At 58.2% G+C, this 23346-nt stretch overlaps 1 long non-coding RNA gene across 6 annotated transcripts in view; it reads right to left on the reverse strand.

The window, feature by feature from the left end:
* The window catches only part of LOC149997399 (uncharacterized), a 53164-nt gene extending 32770 nt beyond the window's left edge, over positions 1 to 20394 (reverse strand). For 2 of the 6 annotated variants that reach the window (XR_016513980.1, XR_016513978.1), the window contains exons 1-2: positions 20360 to 20394; positions 9560 to 9655 (exon numbers count right to left, since the gene is read on the reverse strand). This is a non-coding gene — a long non-coding RNA (uncharacterized LOC149997399). Of the gene's footprint in view, positions 1 to 9559; positions 9656 to 17789; positions 17810 to 19213; positions 19234 to 20359 lie in introns of those variants that run through there. The other 4 variants (XR_016513979.1, XR_016513975.1, XR_016513977.1 and 1 more) reach the window with 4 other exon arrangements.
* Positions 20395 to 23346: the final 2952 nt, after the last annotated feature.

Consider the following 23346-nt stretch of genomic DNA (forward strand, 5'->3'; position numbering starts at 1 on the left):
CGATCTCTCTCACTCTCCGGCTTTCTCTTTCTCTGGATCCTGCCCCCTCAAGATCTCTCTAGCCAGGCAGGTCTTTCTTGCTTTTTCTAGGCTTCTTTCTCCTTCTGGCTCATTGTCTCTCTTTCCGCTCTCTCTGGTTGTGTGTGTGTGCGTGTGTGTGTGTGTGTGGCCCTCTCTCCCATCCTTTCTGGGTCTCTCTTGCTCTCTCTCCCTCTGCTTTCTCATCTTCTCCCTTCCTTTCTTGCACTCCCTGCCCCTGTAACAGAGTGCCGTCCCCACATTCCCCACAGCCCCTGGTTTTGGTGATGGGGGAAGGAAATAATACAGCTTTTAAGGTATCTTGCATATCTATGGCAGGGGGGCAGCTAGGGCCTGTAAAAGGGTTGATGATACTGTTTAAGATACTTTGCATATCAATGACAAGGAGATAGCCAAGTCTTTCCAGAAGGAAAGGGGCCATGCTGTTTGAAAGGAGGAAGAAGGGCCCATGGTGGGCCATGAGGTCTGATGTGAAAGAGGGGCCATGATGTTTGGAAAAATGAAGAGGGGCCCCCGCCTGCCTGAGAAGACGCACAGTGGAAGGCACATGTCAGAGGAGCCCGATGGAGCAGCGGGCTGTAGCAGCCCTGTGAGAAGCAGCCGAGCTGCCTGTAGTCAGGATCCGGCCACGTGGCCTGGGCTAGTAAGAAAGCAGGCACGCTGCTGCTTTGATTGTGCCCACTCCAGCTGACTCCAAAGCCACCAAGGACTCTGCCTTGCAGACCTGGACTCGATCTGGACTCTTGGAACTTGGGACATGTGAAGAGGACACCCTTAGGACTCGTGCCTTTCCTGGACTTCACTGTGATCCAGTGTAACATGGCACATGCTTTCCTGGACTGTTATATGGAGGCTGACGACATCGTACCCCAGATCCTAAAGGAGACAGCTGACAGATAGGGGATGGGGAACTATTGGGCTTGGTTTTGGCTTATAGCCTGGGGAGCAAGGGAAGTGCTAGGTCTCCTGGGCAACCAGGGCTCTGAGCTGAAGTGCTCACAGCTCCCCCAAGGCTGGAATATTGTAAATAAAGACGTGTTTTTCCCAACACTAATTGTTGGGTCTTACACCAAGGCACCACATGAACAAGCCCCTCTTTGCTGGGTAACATCCCTTCACCACATCCTTGTCTCTCCAGCTGCTCCCCCCCCCCACCTCCCAGACACACTTTCTGTGGGCCTCTCCTCTGCCCACCCACCCCCCAACACTCAGCCTTCAGATTCTCACTCTGGCAACACACACACACCCCACGATTGCTCCTTTCTCCTTTCGGAGTCATTCAGGCAAACCAGACTTTAGGTCTCCGCTCAACTTCCCCTCACTGTGGTACGTGCCTCCCATCAGGGCCCACAGAGGCCACAAAGGGCTTCTTTGGATAAATGTCCCGGTTAGTGATTCTGCTCTTCAACGTCTGGCGACTGTTCTCTGAATACTCATCCCCTGAGACCTCTGGTGCGGACATGGTTTTTGCACGTACATCACCCCGACTGAGCCGCAGCCCCTGCCCAGACTAAGTCAGGCTGAATCCCACCCAGAGCACCACAACGCTGGCCTTGACCCCAGACTGACTCCAACCCTGACCAAAGCCTGGATACACCCCTTTAAGCACAGCCACGAGTGCCATAAGCAGAGCCTCTCTTCCTGCCCCGGGCCTCAGTTCCTGCTGGATCCACGGGACTTCAGAGCAGGGAATCTCCTTGTTCCCTAGTAGGAAGACTTCCCCTCCAGCTCATGGAGCTGAGAGCGTGGCCACCTGCCACCAGCAGGTCCAATGCCATACATCACCCTTTGCATCCAGCCCACGGCACCAGTGTTCCCAAGGACGTGGGTCCACTTTGCTCTGGGGCCTCAGGGAGACAAGAATGCTAAACCTCTCATCCCCACACCCACAGCCACTACCACTCCCCTCTCTTCGTGGCAGGTGAAGGGACCAAAATTCTGCTACCGTGAAGCTGCTGTTTGGAATATTGATTTTAAGTAGTTAAGAAACAAAACTCAGAGAGAACTTCTGAACCACCCACCTTTCCTGCCTAAGACATTCAGACAGACAGACCTGCTTCAGGAAGAGTTCAGGATGTGGCCTTAGCCTACCGTGAATTAAGTAGGGTAAACAAGAGGGCTTCAGGCAGGGGGCCTGTTAGCCAGATACCCAGGGTCCCTTTGTTCCTGCCCCCTCCCAGCAAGGACTTGACTGTCACCTGTGCTCCACTCTGCCTCAACTACCCGCAAATGGCCCATTCTCACTTCTGAAATCTAATACTTTGTTCTCCCCCCGCCCCCTTTTCCTTTGTCCAAAATGTCTTCTATAGCCAGTGTTGCCTCACTGTCTTTGGAATTTTCATGGGATGATCATGCCTATGTAAATTATTAAACTTTGATTTTTCTCCTGTTAATTTGATTATTAGTCCAGCCTGGAAGAAGTTAGAAGGCAGGAGGAAATATATTACTATTCTTTCGCCCCCACACAGTGGAGGGTCCCCGCTCAGCCCACGTCCAGAAACCTCTGGGACTGATCGATGCCCTTTGCTCCCACTCCCCCGCACCCAATGGGAGGGGGGTCAGGAGCAGCGTCACACCTGTGGTTTGCTTCTGTGAGGGCTCCTACGCCCAGCTTCCCACAGGGACACCCTCCCACTCTGCACAGGTGAGAAACAACACTATTCCAGCTTTTGTGGGAGGGACCCTGAGGCCCAGAGACTCAAGACTTGCCTGAGGACAGCCAGTGAGCAGTCAGTGGCCCAACCCTGAGGAAGACCTGGGTCCTCTGCGCCCCGGGGCCCTGCACTGCTTTCCCCGACTCTCCCCCACCTTTGGGGTCCCAGCAGCTGTGTTATCACAGGAAAAGCCCAGACTGGAGAAGAGCTGTGTTGTGCCCTCATTCTCTCTGAGGCCGGCCCCGCCTTAGTGCCTTCGCCTGTAAACTGGGATGCTTTGTCCTGTGCCACCTTCCCCTCCTGGCTGCTGGGGGAAACCAGGGAGTCAGAGCAAGAAGCAGAGTCTGTGCAGGACAGAGACCAGCTCCTGGGCCCCAGCCACCTGCCAGGCGCGGGGAGGGGAGGGTCAGAAGGTGCTGAGCTTGGAGAGAGCAAGAGAACAGAGGACAGCCAAAAAGTGCCAGCTTCCCACCCAGCAGGACTCCCCTCCCTCGCCAAGGGACGGAGTCCCACGCTTTGCTCCCTGTCAAGCTACCCAGGGCTGGCTGTGTCCTGAAAATACACCCTGGTGCCCCCCACTCCTTCCTCACCCCCAGCCCCGCCAACATTGCCCCCTGCAACGGTCAGGGCCTGGCCTGCTTGTGCATACTCACAGTGTTGAGAAGGGGCTGTTGTTTAGGATGCCGGCAGGGAAAGGCAACAGAAAACAAGTATCTCCCATGAACGTAAGGGACCTGCCCTGGGCACCATTGCCAACAAGGCCTAGGAGCCTCCTGGAATGTTCAGGGCTGATAGGAGCCACCAAGGTGAAGGAAGGGGCACCCGCATTTCACAGCTGGCCCAGGTCACGCAGCGCCTCGGGGGCAGGGCTGGGCCAAGAATTCCGCTGTCCTGCCTGCCAGCTCACGGCATTTCCCACCAACACTGCCTTCCACCAGCTGCGTCCACGGTAAGTCCGAACCTCTGTTTGAACTCATATGCTTGGTGACTTTCAAGATTTCTCTAACTGGACTATTGATTTGCAGCTAAGTAGAAGGTTAAAGTTAAGGGTTCCCCTGATATTTTCTATGTAAGACATACATTTCGCTATAGAAACAGGTCATGAGTGGCTCATGCTTGACCTACCCAACCACAGCCCCAGTAAACTCATCTGATGCCACAGGGGTCATTTTAGCCTCCCTCCACCTGCGCCCTTGTTGGGATGGTGGCTCCAAAGGACAGTTTCCTCTGAGAAGGGCAGAGAGTGCAGCTAGAACACGGTAGCTCCACCCCTACCCCTTTCTGCTCTTTTCCCACGATCTAACTAGCCAGTGATACCAGGTTTAAAATAATTCGTAAGTGTTCCGTTTCTACACAACTTTATCATCCACTAAGAAGCGAAAAATCACATTCTCTGTTCAGCTGTTAATGCTGGGATTCATATTTACTTTTATAAGCTTTTCCTTGTTTTTAGTTTTGTTTCGGGTTTTTGGACCATGAATTTTATTTGTTTGTCAATAAAAAAGGTAAGAGTGGAATGCTAATAAATTCCTGTTTAGTTCTGTAATGTCAAGAATTTAAAAATTTAAAAATGGATTGCTTCATATTTGAAAAAGCTTGGAACTACTACCTTAAAAAAGCGGGGGCAGGGCCCTGGCTGGTGTGGCTCAGTGAATTGAGTACTGGCCTGCGAACCAGAGGATCACCACTTCAATTCCTAGTCAGAGCACATGCCTGGGATGCAGACAGGGTCCCCAGCTGGGGGCGTGCGACAGGCAACCACACATTGATGTTTCTCTTCTTCTTTTTCTCCCTCCCTTCTCCTCTCTTGAAAAATAAATAAATAGAATCGTGTTTTGGGGGTTTTTTTTAAAGGAGATTTTCATTTTCTCTCTAGAACTCTGCATTTCACCACCAGGAACCACGTGACATCTGGCTGTCCCTCCTTAGTCACTGAACTCTCCTTACCCAGTGTCCGGCCAGTGCACCTGTCACCCAGCCATCTCCCAGTGAGGGTGCAGCTTACTCCAGGCTCAGGCATGCAGGCCCTTCCTGCATCAGCGACCCTGCATTCAGAGTCTCTGGCCTCCTGCAGGGCAGCGGTACCCAGGGCCACCCAGGAGCCTGGGCAGCAAAGCACATCCTGAGGCTAGGGGGTCGGGCTTGCTCTCCCTCCCTCTACCGGGGCAGAGGGCCAATTGCACTAAGCGGGCCCCCCCTGGCTCACTCTTGGCCCCCCTGCCTTCCTGCTCATTCCTCTGGTAAAGGCTTTGCACTGGCTGTCGCCACCATCCAGAACACTGTTCCCCCAGTGCTCACTTGGTTCATTTCACGTTATTCAGCTCGTTGCTCAAGGCCACATCTGGGGGCCTCCTGCGGTCACCCAGCCACTCTATCACATTCCCTTCTGTTATATTGGAGGGAGCTCCTCCATTTGTTCAACAGTATTACTGAGATGTCATTGACATTCAATGAAGTATACATATTTAAAAAGCACAATCTGAGGGAGCCCCTATTATGCACTAGATGGGATGCTGTCCAATTCATGAATTGTTCAAGAAAGCCCATTAGATCTCTAAATTCTAAAAATAAAATAAAAAATAGAACGTACAATTTGATAAGTTTTGACATATGTATACGCCCATGAAGCCATCACCCCAATCAAGTCAGTGGCTGTGCATTCATGACCCTCAGAAGTTTCCTCCTGTCCTTTCATCCCTCCTTTCTGCCCCCAGGCAGCAAATGGCCTGCTCCTGTCACTGTAGATTCGTTTGCATTTTCTAGAGCTCTGTATAAATGGAATCACACATGTGCTCCTTCTCCATCTGACTCCTCTTGCCCAGCTCGCTTATTCTGAGATTCATCCACATGGCACCTGCGTCAGCGCTTCATTCCTTGTTATTGCCAAGGAGTATCTGATCACATGAATGCACAGCACAAGTTATTCATCGATTCACCCTGTGATGTACATTGGAATTCTTTTCAGTTTGGGGCTCTCATGAATAAAGCTGCTGTAAACATTCATGGACACGTCTTAGGTGAACTGAGCCTCTCTTTCCTCTTGGGTAAATTACCTAGGAGTGGACAGGCTGGCTGATGTTTTACTTAACTTCGATTAACTTCTTTTTTGTAAATCCTCACCCGAGGATATGATTGACTGATCTTTTAGAGAAAGAGAGAGACATCGATCAGTGGCCTCCCAAATTTACCCTGACCGGGGATTGAAGTCATCACCTTTTGGTGTACGGGACGATGCTCCAAGCAGCTGAGCCGCCCAGCCAGGGCTGCTTTGATTAACTTTTTAAGAAACTACAGTCTACTTTCTAAAATGGTTGTATTGTTGTACATTCCCATCAGCAGAGTCTGAAAGTTCCATTCCTCTATATTCTGATTGCTTTAATTAGCTGTTCTAATAGGTGTGCGGTAGCAGCTCACTGCAGTTTTAATTGCATTTATTTGCTTTTAATGACTAATGATGTTGACCTTATTTTAATTTTTTGTCATTCATCTATCTTCTTTGGTGAGATGTCTGTTCCTTTATGTTATTTTATTTATGGTAATTATCAACATAATTCACATGCTTGGATATCGTCTTACCACCCACCATCCATAACACTAAACTGAAGGCTCCATGAGGGCGAGGGCAGGATATGTGTGCCCCTGTGCCCCAGCGCCTAGAATACTGCCTGATGCTTGATGGGCAGATACCTAGGAAGCACTTGAAAGAGTGAATGAATGAGTTGGGATTCTAGCCCCTGTTCTCTCTGACTCCATGTAACCCTGAGCAAGTTTCCTGACTCACTGCTCTCAGGTTCCCTGCCTGCAACATGGGATGGGGTATTGAACTAAAAATCCTGAGCCCCCCCCACCCCCCCAGCTCTGACATGGTCTGTGTTTGAGGCACATCCCCTCATCCCCCAACCTTGGTAGACCAGGCCATGGTTCTCCAGATGGCCTCACTGTGTTGACAGGAAAGGGAGTGGTACCCCTTCTGGGTCTCGACCCTGGAGCCCACTGCCCGCCCTGCAGCATCCAACCAGGGGCATCAGCCACCCCTGAGGCCCCAGGTCTGCTGCCTTGGCCAAAGGAGCCAGCATGCTGCCCGGGGATTGTTATAGACCTGGCGGCTCGGTACTCCTTTCCTGACTAACCCCAATCCCTCCCATGTCTCACGTATACAACCAGAGCCCCCAGGGCCAAAGAGTCTCCCCTCTGCTGCTAGATCATGAGTCATGGCGCTCTTTCATTTCACCAGGTAACCCCAGTGCGGGGCCAACAGGTTGGAGCTTGAGGAAGACAGGAAGGGAAGAAAGTCTTTATTTCAGTAATAAGTCAAAGAAAAAGGCCTGACCTGGACATTCAACATCTGAGTTCTAGCCTTTCCTTTCCACCCTGATGTGTGATCTTGGGAGGTCCCTTCCATGGCCTGGCCTCAGTTTCCCCATCAGCGCACCGACACCGAGGAGGAGGACATATGTTTCAGGACCTGTTCCGTGCTGACACCTACCAGTGCAGCTCCATCACAGCTGGAGCCAGAATCGCAGAGGCAGCAAGGTGCAGGGCCTTGCTCACGTGGGGACAGGGACCACCCACCATGTCAGGTCAGGGCTCAGCTTGGCTGGAGAAAAGAGGCCAGGGAGGTGGCCCTTCCAAGAATGCCCAGGAAGCTAGCCACCCGTGGCCCAGTCTGGATGCTGAGAGAGGGTGGGGCCTGCTGCAGCTCCTGGGAACGGGGAAGGTGGCTTTTCCACCTCTTACTGCCTTGAGCCAAGGAAACATGCCAAGGCCCTGCCCAGGGAGGCCGCATGGGTCAGACAGGAGGTCTGGAGTGGGCAACTCGGAACTAAAGAGGATTCCAGCAGCCTGGGGAGCAGCTGCCCTGGCTGAGGGCTGCAATGCTCTGGAAGGGGTGAGATGGGAGGAGGGAGCAGAGGCACAAGGCGGGCAGGGAGTGCTGAGGGGTGGGAGACTGAGAAAGAGATGGGCGAGCCTGGCATCTTGGGGCAGTGAAGAGAAGGAAAGCTGGAGGTGGGCGAGGGTGGGGGAGAGAACAAGGGGAAGGAAGAGACAGAGATGGAGGGCCTCCAAGAGGAGAGGCGAGAGGGATGCGGCCAGTTGGGAACTGCAGACGGAGCAGGGAGATGACGGGAGGGGAGGACAGAGAGCCGCGGGGGGCAGTGCTGGGCTGGGAGGAGGGCAGATGCATGTGTCCACCGCCGCTGGCAGGTGAGCAGGGCCTCCCCACCCCGGCGCCGCCCCATGGCAGCGGAGCTGACCGGCGCCGCCCACACAGTCCTCCCTCGGGGGCCATCACCGTCCTCTGGGAATGTGCAGCCTTAATGAACTGCACAAATATTTTAAATAAATGTGCTAGAAGCATCAAAATATTGAAGCCATTGTTGTCACACACACTCTGGCTTCGTTGCTGTGGAGGAACTCAGCCCTGGCAGCCTCCAATGGGAGACAGGAAATGGGCCCCAAATGGGCTGGTTTAGGAGGGCTCCTGGGCCCAGAGCTGAGAATGAGGGAGGCTGGAGCCAGACAGCATCCCACCCCCCAGCTGTACTTCCCGAAAATCTCCAGAACTGGGTCGTCTCCATTCCTGGAGGCACAGAGCTAAGAGGGAAGCTGAGGTCCAGAGAAGGTAAAAAGACTTGCCCAAGGTCACAAACAAGTCCATGGCGTGGATGAGCCCATGTCCCAGGTGGTTTGCTCTGGGTCCAGATATCTTCCCAGCAGAGTCTTTTTCTCTTTCAAGACCCCATTTTGCCAGGCATTTCAAAGTTGGCCCTGTCTCGGGAGGAAGTTAACCCCCAAATAGGGTGACTTCCCAGAGGGGGACCAAGCCACCCAAGTGAGAACTGGGGACCCTCCTGGGACAGAGAGGATGCCCTTGTTCTCCTCACCCACACCCACGCAGCCCACGGGAGCACAGCTGTGAGGGTCCTCTCTCCTCAATTCCACACAGACCCTGCCTCCCGCGGGTCCCCACACCTGCCCTGCACGGCCTCCCCTCTGAGCCTTTGCCCAGGCTGATGGCTCTGCCTGAAATGCCCACCCGGTCTGCTGCCCTCACATCCAACGTTCACAATGCTGCTTGTTCTCCCGTGGTCGCTTAAAGAGCGCCCCTGGCTGAGTCCTGTGGGCTGGCCAGACTCGGCCCTGGGGCGCAGAGGCGACACCCTGCCCGCCATCATCTCTCATCTGAGCAACCGCCTTTCTAAACTGGTCCCTGCTTTCATCACAGCTCCCCTCCCGTCCATGAGCTAATCTTTTGAGTCACTTACTGGGTCCCAGGCAGCCTCATGTCTCCTCTTCCCTGCCCCCTGGGCCTCCTTGTTCCTGGGTTGCCCCCATATTTCCTGCTTCAGCGCCGTCACACCTGTTTCCTGTCTAGAAGGCTCTTTCTCCCGCTCCTCACCGAGCCAACTCCTTCCCTCTGTTCCACAGAGAGGATGTTCATGACATCCCCACCCTTCCGAAGTCAGGTGCCCCGGTCTCGCTCGTTCTATGAGCAGCTGGCACTTGCTACGCAGTGACATTGTTCCCCATTTGGGACTGCGTTTCCCTTTGGGTAACTGTCTCACGTGCACCTCTCCCACCAGACGTAAGCTGAGGAGGGCACTGAGCAAGCCCACCCATTTACTGCGGCGGCGTGAGCACCTCGCACAGCTCCTGGAATACACCAGGGACTCAGCAAATACCCCAAAGAGTGCGGGAGTGGGTGAGAATCCTAGCCCTCGGGGAACCCACGGACTGCTAAGTACGAAGTGTGCAAGGAACTGCAGTGTCTGAGTGGGGAGAGATAATAGCCCCCAGTGGAGATGCTTTCTTGGGGCTTCCAAACAGATCAGCCAGCCAGTGACGGGAAGGTGGGCTTCACTCACCTCTTGCATCAAAGAATTCATCATCCGAGCTCTCCACTGAGTCACTGAGGACATTTTGAAGGTGCCAGGGGGCACCGCCGCCCGGGGTAGGGCCACCTGCCAAAAGGAACACATCTGTTAACCAAGCCTGTGACTGCGTCCTGGCGTGAAGGAGGTAAGCCAAGGCAGCCTCTGGACCAAGGGTCAGTCAGTGCCCTGCACGTCCCTGCCCTCTCCCTCCTGGTGCTCAGTCCCTCAGAGCCCTGCTACAGCTGTGGTTTCTTTTCAGCCGCCACACCTTCCTGAGACAGCTCCTCGGGGCAGCAGAGTTTTCTCCTCTATGGAGCAAGAGTCTGGAGGGAACGGGGGGGGGGGGGGGGGAGGGGTAGGCACCTGGGGCTCAGGAAAATTGTTCCAAGTAACTCAGAACTGTTGGAAGCCAAGTTGGCAGAGCAAATGAAAATACAATAAATAGCCAAAGCTATTAATCACCGATTAGTTCCTAAATCAGGGAATTAATGGGCATTTAAATGACATATTTATGAGATACCAGCAGGTCTTCAAAAAGCACATTTTTCCCAAAGCAACTGATTTGGCCAGCTGTGTGCTGCTGGGAGCCCAGGATTCTAATCCCACTCCCCTTGCTCCCCTCCTCCTCCCCCACCCCCAAGGAGCCTGACAGTGGGCAGTTCAGCTTCCTCCTGGAGCTTCCCTCTTCTCACCTGCAAACAGGGGTCAGGGCCCTTCCTCACTGACCCCACTGGGCCGTCGTGAAAACACTAAGGAGTGAAGGCTACGCGAATCCCTGGCAGTGGTGGGAAATGCCATACAGATGCCCAAGAGGGTCAGGAAGCCTCCTGAGGGGCAGGGGACCAGGCCAGCTGTACTAAAGGCCGCGCACAGCCTTGAGTGTCAAAAAAAGTTGGCACCATGATCCCAAAATAGCAAGGGACAGGCCCAGAAGCTCAGTCACCTTGAAGCAGGTCGCCACCCTACACGTCTCTGCATTTCCTTTTCTATTTTTTTATTGTTTTTCTATTACAGTTGCCCCATTTCCCCCATTCTCCCCTGCCCACCCCTCCCGCACTCGATCCCCGCCCTGTTGTCCGTGTCCCTGGGTCCCTCACGCCACTTCCTTCTCTGCATCTGCTGTGTCCGTTGTCCAGGCCCAGGGGGAACAGAGCCAACAAGTGTTTTTGGCAAACAAGCAAATTAATAACAATGATCTGATGAGTAAATACACTCTGCTAGTTGCTTCACAGGTATTAGCCATCCTAACCAAGCCCCACGGAGAGAATGTCATGCATCCCCATCTCACACCCAAGGAAATAAAGCCTCACAGATGGGAAGTCTTCTGCTCAAGGTTGTAAAGCCAGTCCTCACGTGATGGAAGCAGGATCTGAACCCAGATCCTTCTGACTCCAGGGTCTGTGCTCAGGACCACTATGCTGGGTACTCAGCATCACTGTTCAGGGTGTCCCAGATGTCCTCCTCACTCTTGGCCAAAACAGCCCTCCCACCTGCTGCTGGCCAGCTGGGCAAGGGGCTGGAGGCCTGTCCCTGGCTGTTCTCGGGGAACCCAGCCCCGGGAGCCAGCTGTCCTACTTCTAGAACCATCCAACCACCAGGTCTGCAAATCAGTGTGTGCGTATCCTTGCGACTGTGTGAAAACCTAGAGGTGTGTCCACATTCCCAACCCGCCACATCCCCTTCCAAAGCCCATTCCTGAGACACACGCATGCTCACGTTCCCATGTACTCTCTCCCTCATCCCCCTTTTACACACACACACACACACACACACACATACACACACACACCCCAGATCCTGGCCATGGGTGAAAATTTAGCAGAAAAATGGGCTTTGGAGCAACACAAACCTGGGTTTAATGCTACCACTTACTAGTCTATGACCTGAAGCCAATGAGCCTCTCTGAGCCTTGCTGTTCTCATCTGTAAAGTGGGGGTCATAAGTCTTGACTCACCCTTCGGATATCTAACTAGGATCACCCACCAGAGGGCCCAGCACGCTGAGCACTCGGGAGGCGGCAGCCTCATCAGCTGCAGGGCCGAGGTCTGGGCAGGGCCCTGGCGCCACCCGCACCCAGCAGGCCTTCGAGTAGCCCCCACGGGCCCTCCCCAAGGCTGCAGTTTCCTCTGTATCTTCGGAGGCCCCCCTACACCCTCTAGCAGACTGTCCTTCTGTCCTACCTTCACTAGCACACTTTTTTAAAACTCAAAACCAGGATGAGAGAGAAAGAGGACTATCTCGACCGTGCCCAGCAGTCCAGAGAGAAATAAACGATCCTTCCCGGCCCATGGTGCCCCCACCTTCCCTCGGAGCTCCAAGCTGGAGCCCACCCTCCCCCCCCCCGGCCCATCAGCACACCACCCGCAGGCCCAGTGTGCTCTCCGGGACCTGGTCACAGGCCTGGGTCTCCCCGCAAGTGGGGCAGCTGGGGGCGGCTGTAGACCCTGGCTCAGGCCCTCCAGCGCACACGCCTGCCTCGCCCGTATCGACCCTGGCGCCCGGGCACACAGGCGCAGGCAGGGGGAGGGGGACCTGCTGGGGGTGCGGTGGCACCCTAGACCAGGACCCCAGCCTGAGGGCAGAGCCCCACCAGAAGGAAGCTACCAGCTTGCTCTCAGGAACGCGGTCAGAGGGCAATGCCATGTCTCAGCAAGACAGGCCCTGGCACAGCAGAGAAAGGGCTACAGGCATTGGCCGACTTCTCCTGGGCCAGACCTCGGACCAGATGGTGTGAGAGGAAGGAGCTGGGGACAGAGCTGAACTGGATCAGTCCCTGCCCCTGGGGTGCTAGCCTTGGGGCCCTGTCCTGCACCACCCCTGCACAGAGCACAGGCCAGACAAGACATGGCAGCCTGACCCCTAGGCTAAGAGGCACACACACCCTGCACCCCACAGGCGTGGAGAGCACCTCTCTGAGGCAGAGACCCCCGCAGGTGGGGTGCGGGGAAGCAGGCCTTCCTGGGGAGGGGTCGAGCCGAGCCTCAAAAGAAGGGTGAGCAGAGTTGGCCAGGCTGGGGCAGGGTGGAAGAAAGGACAGACACAGGTCAGAGCGATCAGGCCACTTCCAGGAGAAGCTGGATCTAGAACTTTCTCCTCCAGGGTAAGAAGTCTGTCTGGCTCATCAGAGCCAGGGAGGGAACATGGGTGTCTGCTATGACAGCCACAGCCCTGAACTACTCAAGTAACACCTGCCAGTTCCCAGGCCTCCAGGGATCCAGGGTGCCTCTGAATGGGCCAGGCCTGGTGTCCCATGCTGGGCCTGCCCCCCATGATGACGGCCACAGCCCTGCCTGAGGCTGACTCTGAAACACTGGCCTGGCAGGCCTGCTGGAGTCCAGCGGTCAGTGCCTCAGAGGCGACAGGGCTGAGGGAGAAGAGCCTGGGCTGCTTGGTGTAGGCTCATCCAGGTGGGCCCACATCTTCCCTGTCGCTGTCGCTGTCACCAGCCTCACATACAGTCTCATACACACACAGCCTCACACTCACATAACCTCACTCATACACAGCCTCACACACACACACGCAGCCTCACATACACACACAGCCTCATACACACACACACAGCCTCACACTCACATAACCTCACTCATACACAGCCTCACACACACACACGCAGCCTCACACACACACACACAGCCTCATACACACACACAGCCTCACACACACGCACAGCCTCACACACACACACAGCCACACACACACACACAGCCACACACACACACACAGCCACACACACACACATGCAACCTCACATACACACACAGCCTCATACACACACACAGCCACACACACACACACAGCCACACACACACGCATGCAACCTCACATACACACACAGCCTCATACACACACACAGCCTCACACACACACACACACACACGGCCTTGCATACACACACAACCTCACACAATACAGCCTCCCATACACACACACAGCCTCACACACACACACACACACACACGGCCTTGCATACACACACACAGCCTAACACACACACACAGCCACACACACACGCATGCAACCTCAAATACAGCCTCACACACACACACACGCGTGCAGCCTCACACACACACAGCCTCACACACACACACGGCCTTGCACACACACACACACAGCCTCACATACACACAGCCTCACACGCGCACACACACACACACAGCGTCACACGCGCAGACTCACACACAGCCTCACATACACACACAGCCTCACACACACACGCGCAGCCTCACATACACACAGCCTCACACACACACACACACACACACACACACACACGTGCAGCCTCACATACAAATACACAACCTCACACACACACAGCCACACACACAGCCTCACACACACACACACAGCCTCACATACACAGCCTCACACGCGCGCACACACACACACCGCCACACACACAGCGTCACACGCGCAGACTCACACACAGCCTCACACACACACACGGCCTTGCACACACACACACACAGCCTCACATACACACAGCCTCACACGCGCACACACAAACACACAGCGTCACACGCGCAGACTCACACACAGCCTCACATACACACACAGCCTCACACACACACGCGCAGCCTCACATACACACAGCCTCACACACACACACACACGCGTGCAGCCTCACATACAAATACACACAACCTCACACACACACAGCCACACACACAGCCTCACACACACACACACAGCCTCACATACACAGCCTCACACGCGCGCACACACACACACCGCCACACACACAGCGTCACACGCGCAGACTCACACACAGCCTCACATACACGCACAGCCTCACACACACACACACAGCCTCACACACACACACAGCCTCACAGCACACTCTTAGATCACCCTTCACTGCGTCTCAGGTCTGGCCTGGTGTCCCAGAGGCCCAAGTGCAGGATGCAGCACATGAGATGGTGGCGTCCGTGTGAGGCTCCGCAGGCAGAGGGCCCCTCAGGGCCGTCCTCCTCTCCGCAGCCCCTCCAAGAGCCCGGCCGGCCTCCCCTGTCACGGGAACCACTGTCCCACTCCCACTCCCACTTGCGGCTAGCTCACACCCCAGCTCTGCCACTTAACAACCGATGATTGTAGTAAATGTCACTCTGCACCATGCTGTGCCTCAGTTCCCCCCTCTGTAAAAGGGGAGTAATGGTCCTTACATAGTCCTTGCACAGGGTTGTTATGAGGATTAAATGAGTGAATATTTGAAAAAGGTTTAGCATAATGCCTGGCACTCAGTGCTGTAAGAGGGTCTGTTAAGGAACATAAGTTATCATGATTATCCACAGGCCTTTCTTTACTCCTTTCCTAGGCAGAAGCTCCCCTTTCCTCCTCAGGCCCCTGGAATGGGAGGCCAGAGGGCAAAACTGGAACCGCCTCCTCCTTCTGAGGCTGGGGGTGCCTGTCCCCCAGTGCCCACAGGTTGCTCCTGCTGCGTGGCCAGTCCCTCTCTCATCTCCCCAGCATAACTTCCTAGGGCTCTGTCCTATGTGCCTGGAGCTACGTCCCAAAACATCCTTTGCCTGTGCCCACCGGGTCCAAGCCTGCCTGCCCCATGGGGCTGCCTGCACCCCCAAGACAGGCAGGGAGCTGGCAGGCATCTTTTCCAGGCTCATAGCCTTAACTGGTCCAGGGATAGGCACAGAGAAGGCTCTTGTTATGCTCAGCATGGCCGAGCGCAGGGTAGATCCAGGAGGGCCCCCTCGAGGAAGTGTCCCATAGAGCAGGTCCTCGGCCTCCTCTCTGGGTCAGGATGAGTGTGGGGACCAGACCGAGCCAGGGCCAACCAGCCCATGCTCAGACTTAGAGGGGCTGTGGGGCCAACCCAGGGAGGGAGAAGAGGCCCGGAGAGATGCTGCTTCCAGAAAAAGGCATTACTGAAGGAAACCAGTGCGGGTTGGGGGTTGGTTGCTAGAGAAACACGTCCTAACTATCTCCCAAACTGCTGTGTGCGCCACTGATGAGCGTGTTTGCTCAGCTGTTTCAGGGGACATGCCAGGAGTCCGAGAAGGACCTGTCTGCTGGGGTACAGGAGCCCAGATCCTGAAGGACTCGAAAGGAATCCTGCTTCTGCGGCGACCGGGCTGCTCCGTCGGTCCAGGCCTGGTACTCAAGGATTGCGGCTGTGTCCCCAGGCTGCAGGTTATCCTGAGGTTACCCACAGCCCCAACCTGGACTTCAGCCGCAGCCTGAACCTTGAGCTCGCCACAGATCAAGTCCCGACCACGATCTGAGAACAAGCTGAGACCCAGCTGCAGACCAGGCTGCGAGCCCAATCTCAAACCGAGCTAGGAAGCCACAAATTGAGCCTTTACTCAGTCACAGCCCCAGCCACACATTCGACAACCACCAAGCAGTGACTGCAGCCACCAGCTTCATCCTGGCCCCCTTGGCTATGAACAGCACAGGGGGGCCAGATTTCGTAACTCCAAGGATGTTTTCAGGGCTCACACTAAATTCTGTACAGCATTTCCCACCACTGCCAGGGATTCGCATGGCCTTCACTCCTTAATGTCTTCACAAGGGCCTAGTGAGGTCAGTGAGGAAGGGCCTGACTCTGTTTGCAGGTGAGAAGAGGGAAGCTCCAGGAGGAAGCTGACTGGCCCCCTGTCAGGTCCCTTAGGGGAGGGGTGGAGTGGGATTAGAATCCTGGGCTCCCAGCAGCACACAGCTGGCCAAATCAGTTGCTTTGGGAAAAATGTGCTTTTTGGAGACCTGCTGGTATCTCATAAATATGCCATTTAAATGCCCATTAATTCCCTGATTTAGGAACTAATTAGTGATTAATAGCTTTGGCTATCATACTTTCATTTGCTCTGCCAACTTGGCTCCTAACAGTTCTGAGTTATTGGAACAGTTCTCCTGAGCCCCAGATGCCACCCCTCTACCCCCGGCCCTCCAGACTCTTGCTCCATAAGGAGGGAACTTTCTCCTCCCTCTAAAGGGAGCTCCCATAGCATCTGCTACTGATGGCTCTGCCACCTGCAGGCTCCTCAGGAGGGCAGCCGGGAGCAGGGGGAGCCCCAAAAGAGGGGACAGAGGGCCCCCTCTGCCTACACAGAAGGGCACCCCCTCCCATCATTCCAGGACCCCTTGTGGGACATGGAGATCAGAGGCTAGGGACCGAGGCACCCAATAGGGAGGCCCCGTTGGGGCCACAGACTCAATGGAGGGTGCTGGGGGCGCTTTCAGAGACCCCCTACCTCAATGACTGGCCAGCTCTCTGGTAAGCAAGCAGCAGGAAAGCAGCCCCTCCCCCAGCGGGGTCTCCGATGACTCCCCTGGGATCGTTCCTACCACCTGCCACTCCAGGCTGCTGCTGTTAAGCAAAGATGTGGCTCAGGTGGCCTCTGTCCCCAGGCTCCCCATTTGGTGCCAAGCCCCAGCACCAAGGATCAGGGCCGGGACCTGCTCTCACGACTGCTTCAGGTCACACTGTGCAACGGAAACAAGCAGGCAGCAAACGGGGTAAACACCACCACCACCCCCCACACTGGGCAACTATGGGAAAGCTGAAAATAGCTTTTTTTTTTAACCACTAGGGATGATTCCAGGGTTGCTCAGCTGGGACCAGCCCCAAGGGAGGCAGGAGGCGGCAGGTGGGGGTGGGGAAAGGAGAAGGAAGCCACAGGCCAAGGGAGGCCCCAGGGAGTTCTGATCAGGAGGGTAGTGATCGGAACCATTCTGGAGCAGTCCAGAAAAGGTCAGAGGTGGGTGAGTGATGGGCGGCCCCAGATGCCCCACGCCTCGCAAAGGCAGACTGCCAGAACAGCCCAGCCCCTGAGAGCTCACAGTCCACAGCCGCACACCTAGGTCCCTCCCCAGGAGAGGAGGTCAGGGGCGCAGGGCATGATGCGCTCGGCAAACACTGAGAGCCAAGCAAACATGCTATCAGCAGCAGACGGCTCAGAAGAGGCCTCTCCATCCACCAGAACTCGGCGCCCCTCCCAGACACAGCCCGACGCGTTTCTATTTTTCCTTTCAACCCTTGTTCGCCATCCCCAGCTAACAGTTGGCTACTGCCCCTCCCTCCAGAATAGCAGGTCATCTGGGAAGGAGAAACGCCTCTTCGCTGGCCTCCCCTGCCCCAGGTCTGCACACAAACAGGCTGACCCTCACAGAGGAGAAGCCCTCACACCCCCCCCACCGCAGGCACCTTCCGTGGACAGAGCTGCAGCTCTGAGCCCCCCGGCACGCCAGTCCTGGAGAGGAGCCTCACCAGGACGCTTGGAGAGACCAGCTTGACACTCAAGAACTCTGGTTTTCAGGTGCAAAGGCGCCTGCTCCCTGCCAGTCCTGGCCGCACACACTGACCTCACTCCCCAGAGCCACAAAACCTCCCCTCACTGTCCTGAATTCACCCCAAAGACAGACTACGGCCCAAGCCCCTACATGCCACCCCATCTTGAACCAAGCCCTCTGGGGGCCACATGCCTGGGCCATGGCCCCATCTCCAAGTGAACCTTACAGATGCAGCCCTGGACAGAGCCTGGAGGAAGCAGAGTGGGCCCCTCTGCGAGGACCCAGCTCCCCCACCCCAGAGCCACTGACGGGCAGGAGGCTCCCCCACTCCTCCTCCCTCTTCGCACATGATCTCCACGGGGGCTGGTGGCCACACAGCTGTGCGGGCCTGCGCGGGCAGACGCAGAGCCCTGGAGGTGGCGTTCACCTCCGGAGTGACTCACTAAGGCTCCCATTCCTTTGTGAAAGGGGGTGCAATTTAGCATTTTCTTTCTCCTTAGAAAATAAGAATTTTAAAAGCAAGAGTGTAGAGGGATTCAAGGGGGGGGGGAGCTCAGATCTCACTTGATTTCCAAACTCACTTGTTACGCATTCTCTCCTGCCCCCTCCTTCCCCCAGCCCTTCCCCTGGGGAGCTCTGGTCCCCCTTCCACATGGCTGCTGCTGGAGATCTAGTGATGATCTGGGGCCTGGAACCGCCAGTAGGCCCTCTATGTTCCAATCCTCAGCGTCTCAATTGTTCCCCATCCCTACCACCCTTCTGGGAGGGTCCTTTGGGGTAAGAGATGGGAGGAAGTGGGATCCCTTAAGGCAGAGTAAAGTCAGCAGGGAGAGGAGCCAAAAAAAGAAAGAGCAGTGTTAGAGCTGGAGCTGACGTAAAGCTCATTCTGGCTCCCCACCTCTTCCCCTTCCCTTCCCCTTTTACAGATGAGCAAACCGAGGCCCGGAGGGGCAGTTCAAGGTCAGCCAGTGACAGGGCCAGGCCTCTTCTTTGTTACAGGTGGATCAGGCCGACTTTATTAATTTAGGACCACTAAGCAGAGATTCTGGACCTGACGTTGTAGCTAAAGGGGTTAGAAAGCATTCTCAGTTAGTTTGGTCCGTTGGACCAAAAGGGGATGCACACTAAGTGAAGGTGAAACATTGAGGGAAATTAGCCTGTTAGAGTGGGTTTGTCATGTAGGACCTGCCCACCCATGCCAGGAGGACCCAAAGGACGCACTTCTCACAACTGGGAAAAATACATGTGTGAGGGGAGCTCCAGGGTCCTTGAATAGCCCTGTGGCTCCTCTTTTCTGTAGTGAGAAGTTACAGTGAAAGCTAGGGCCACTGAACTGGGATCCTTCATCGCAGGAGGGCTAATTGCGTCTTGGAATGGCAGGGGCCAAATAATGGTCCTCACCGGTCAAAGACAGAGGGTGGCGGAGCCAAACACATCACCAGGACAATCTCATTCACAGACGCCTTTGGCTCTGGCTAGTGGATCATGGTGCTCCTGGAAGAGAAGCAGATGAGCTGTCTGTTTGGTTCTTTTGAAGATTTTCATTTATTTGTTTTTAAAGAGTGGAGAAAGGAGGGAGAAAGAGAGGGGAAAAAGATGTGAGGGAGATACATCCATCAGTTGTCTCTCACACACACCCCCAGCCAGGGACCTGGCCTGCAACCCAGGCACATGCCCTGACCAGGAATTGAACCAGCAACAATTTGGTTCACAGGATGACACTCAGCCCACTGAACCACACCAGTCAGGGCTAACATGGGCAGTCTATTAAACTCCTACTTAATCTATATAAGCAGAAGAGTCCTAGGTCAAGTAAGCAAAAATATCAATTGAATCACCAACACAAAGAGTCATGGCTCCTTAACTGTGTTCCCGACTGAGCCAGTCGGCAGACCCCCTGAGGAAGGACCCCAGTACACTACCCAAACTGTATACTGTTAATTTTTCTCCTGGCTTTCCCCCAAGGCACCCACAGTCTTTCACCCATGTAACCCTGCCTTGGGGAAAGGAAAATAATCAGACTCGGGAAATTCCTGGCCCCTGCCATTCCAAAACGCAATTGGCCCTCCTGCAATGAAGGATCCCAGTTCGGTGGCCCCAGTTTTCACTGTAACTTCTCACTACAGAAAAGCGGAGCCACAGGGCTATTCAAGGACCCTGGAGCTCCCCTCACACATGTATCTTTCCCACTTGTGACAAGTGTGTGGTCAGCGCGGCTGCGCGGCGAGGCCCGACGGCCCGGTCCGGCGCGCTGCGCGGCGGCCGGCGGCGGCACCATCCACGGCGGGCTCGGGAGACGGAGGCCGGGCTCAGCGCGGGCTCCCCGGCATGCCCCGGCCGGCCGCCGCCTCAGAGCCGGGCCGCGTACGCAGGGTGGCTCCGCAAGCGCCGGGATGCGGGCCGGGCCTTCCCTCGCACCACGGTGCTCCGATGCACCGCGCGCCCGGGCACCTCCGCCCCGTGCCCCGCGCCCCCAACAGAGCTCGCGTTCCCTGCCGCCCGGCCGTCGCGGGCCCATGGACGCGGCCTCCTGGGCCCGCTGCCTACCTGCGCTCGGGCCCGCCTCTCAGGTGCCGGGCCGCTTCGGGTCCCTGCGGTCGCAGCAGATGCTACTGGAGCCTCTACGCACTCCCGGGGCGGGGCAGTCTGGTGGGCGGGCGCAGGGGAGGAGGAAGCCAGAGGGGCAGTGATCGGCGGCCCTGTCGGCCAATGGCAGCGCCGATCTTCGCCTACCAAAGGAAGCCCTCGGCCAGTGGCAGCCAGGGGCGGGGACAAAGGGCAGGGCGTAAGGTCACTTGGGGACGGTGGGGCGCGGGGATGGGGCCTTCAGGTTGGGTGGGCTGGTGTGGGGCCAGCAGAGTACTCCCAGCTGCGACGGTGGCGGAGGCGGTCGGTGGCAGCGGCCGGAGCGGGAGCGGTTGCGGAGACGGCCCCAGCGGCGGCGGAGGTAGGAGAGGCCGTCGGAGGGGCGGTTGGAGCGGGGGCGGAGGCGGTGGGACCGGGGCCGGCGGTGGCGGGAGCGCCTCCAGTGGGGGCGCCGGCGGTGGTACAGCGGCCGGCGGTGTCGAGAGCGGGGGTTGCTGCAGTGAGACCGGGGCCGGGAGCGGCGGGAGCGGGAGTTGGGGCGTCGGCGAAGGTGCTATCGGCGACCGACTCTCCCGCCGCCCCCGCTCCCGCCTCCTCCGCCGCCGCTCCGGGCCCTCCCGCCAATAGAACCTCCGCCGCCGTCCCCGCTTCTGTCAAAGACGCCGCCGCTGATCCGACAGGCGGGGCCACCGACCCCGCACCGGCCTCCGACGGCCTCTCCTACCTCTGCTGCCGCGGGGACCGGGGCCGGCGGCGGCTGGAGCGGGGGCGGGGTCTTTGGGACCGGGGTCCGCGGCGGCGGTATTGGGGGCGGCGGCGGTGGTACCGGGAGCGGCAGCGGGGTCGGCGGCGAGAGCCGCGGGAGCGGCAGGAGCGGTGGGTGGCAGCGGCTGGAGTGGTAGCGGTGGCGGCGGTCCCAGTGGCAGGGGAGGTAGGAGAGGCCGTCGGAGGGCCGGCGGCGGCCGGGGCAGGGTCGGTGGCCCCGCCTGTCGGATCAGCGGCGGCGTCTTTGAAAGAAGCGGGGACGGCGGCGGAGGTGCTATCGGCGGGAGGGCCCGGAGCGGTGGCGGAGGAGGCGGGAGCGGGGGCGGCGGGAGAGGCGATGGCCGATAGCACCTCCGCCGACGCCACAGGTCCTGCCGACGCCCCAGCTACCGCCGCCGCTCGCGCCGCCGCCTCCGGCCTCCGTCCCACCGCCGCCGCCCCGGGTCCCACCGCCGCCGACCCGGGTCCAACCGTCGCCGCCGCCCCCGGTCCCAGCGGCGGCAGAGGTCGGAGAGGCCGTCTGAGGGTCGGCGGGGGCGGGGGCGGCGGCGATGGATCGGTGGGGCGGTCGCGGTGGGACCCGGGGGCGGCGGCGGCGGGACCCGGAGGGCGGCGGCGGCGGGACCCGGTAGCGGCGGCGGAGGTGCTATCGGCGGGAGGGCCCGGAGCGGCGGCGCTGGGACACGTGGCGGCGGCGCTAGGATGGGGTCGGGGGGCCGCGGCGGCGGGAGTGGGGGCGACGGCGGTGGGACCAGGGCCGGAGGCGGCGGCGCGAGCGGCGGCGGGAGCCGGGGCGGCGGTGTGAGCTGGGGCGGCGGCAGGACCCGGGGCGTCGGCGGTGGTGCTATCGGCCACCGCCGCTCCCGCTCCGGGCCCTCCCGCCGATAGCACCTCCGCCGTCACCCCAGCTCCAGCTCCCGCCGCTCCCGCGGACGCCGGCCCCGATTCCACTGCCGCAGCCCCCGTTCTCGCCACCGCCGGCCACGGTCCCACAGCCGCTACCCCCGCTCCAGGCGCCGCCGACCTCGGCCCCTGTGGCGGCAGAGGTAGGAGAGGCCGTCGGAGGGGCGGTGGGAGCGGGGACGGCCGGCGGAGGTGTTATCGGTGGCAGCGGCCGGAGCGGCGGCGGCGGCGGCGGCGGAGGCGATGGGAGCGGGGGCGGCCGGAGAGGCGGTGGTCGATAGCACCTCCGCCGCCGCCCCAGCTCCCGCTCCCGGCGCCGCCGTCCCCGCTCTCGCACCGCGGGCGCCGCCGCTCCGGGCGCTGACACCGACCGCCTCCGCCACCGTCGCAGCTGGAAGTACTCTGCTGGCCCCACACCAGCCCACCCAACCTGAAGGCCCCATCCCCGCGCCCCACCGTCCCCAAGTGACCTTACGCCCTGCCCTTTGTCCCCGCCCCTGGCTGCCACTGGCCGAGGGCTTCCTTTGGTAGGCGAAGATCGGCGCTGCCATTGGCCGACAGGGCCGCCGATCACTGCCCCTCTGGCTTCCTCCTCCCCTGCGCCCGCCCACCAGACTGCCCCGCCCCGGGAGTGCGTAGAGGCTCCAGTAGCATCTGCTGCGACCGCAGGGACCCGAAGCGGCCCGGCACCTGAGAGGCGGGCCCGAGCGCAGGTAGGCAGCGGGCCCAGGAGGCCGCGTCCATGGGCCCGCGACGGCCGGGCGGCAGGGAACGCGAGCTCTGTTGGGGGCGCGGGGCACGGGGCGGAGGTGCCCGGGCGCGCGGTGCATCGGAGCACCGTGGTGCGAGGGAAGGCCCGGCCCGCATCCCGGCGCTTGCGGAGCCACCCTGCGTACGCGGCCCGGCTCTGAGGCGGCGGCCGGCCGGGGCATGCCGGGGAGCCCGCGCTGAGCCCGGCCTCCGTCTCCCGAGCCCGCCGTGGATGGTGCCGCCGCCGGCCGCCGCGCAGCGCGCCGGACCGGGCCGTCGGGCCTCGCCGCGCAGCCGCGCTGACCACACACTTGTCACAAGTGGGAAAGATACATGTGTGAGGGGAGCTCCAGGGTCCTTGAATAGCCCTGTGGCTCCGCTTTTCTGTAGTGAGAAGTTACAGTGAAAACTGGGGCCACCGAACTGGGATCCTTCATTGCAGGAGGGCCAATTGCGTTTTGGAATGGCAGGGGCCAGGAATTTCCCGAGTCTGATTATTTTCCTTTCCCCAAGGCAGGGTTACATGGGTG

Source organism: Furipterus horrens, unplaced genomic scaffold, assembly GCF_987537825.1.
Source record: "Furipterus horrens unplaced genomic scaffold, mFurHor1.1.pri manual_scaffold_11, whole genome shotgun sequence".
NCBI classification, from domain to species: Eukaryota; Metazoa; Chordata; class Mammalia; order Chiroptera; family Furipteridae; genus Furipterus; species Furipterus horrens.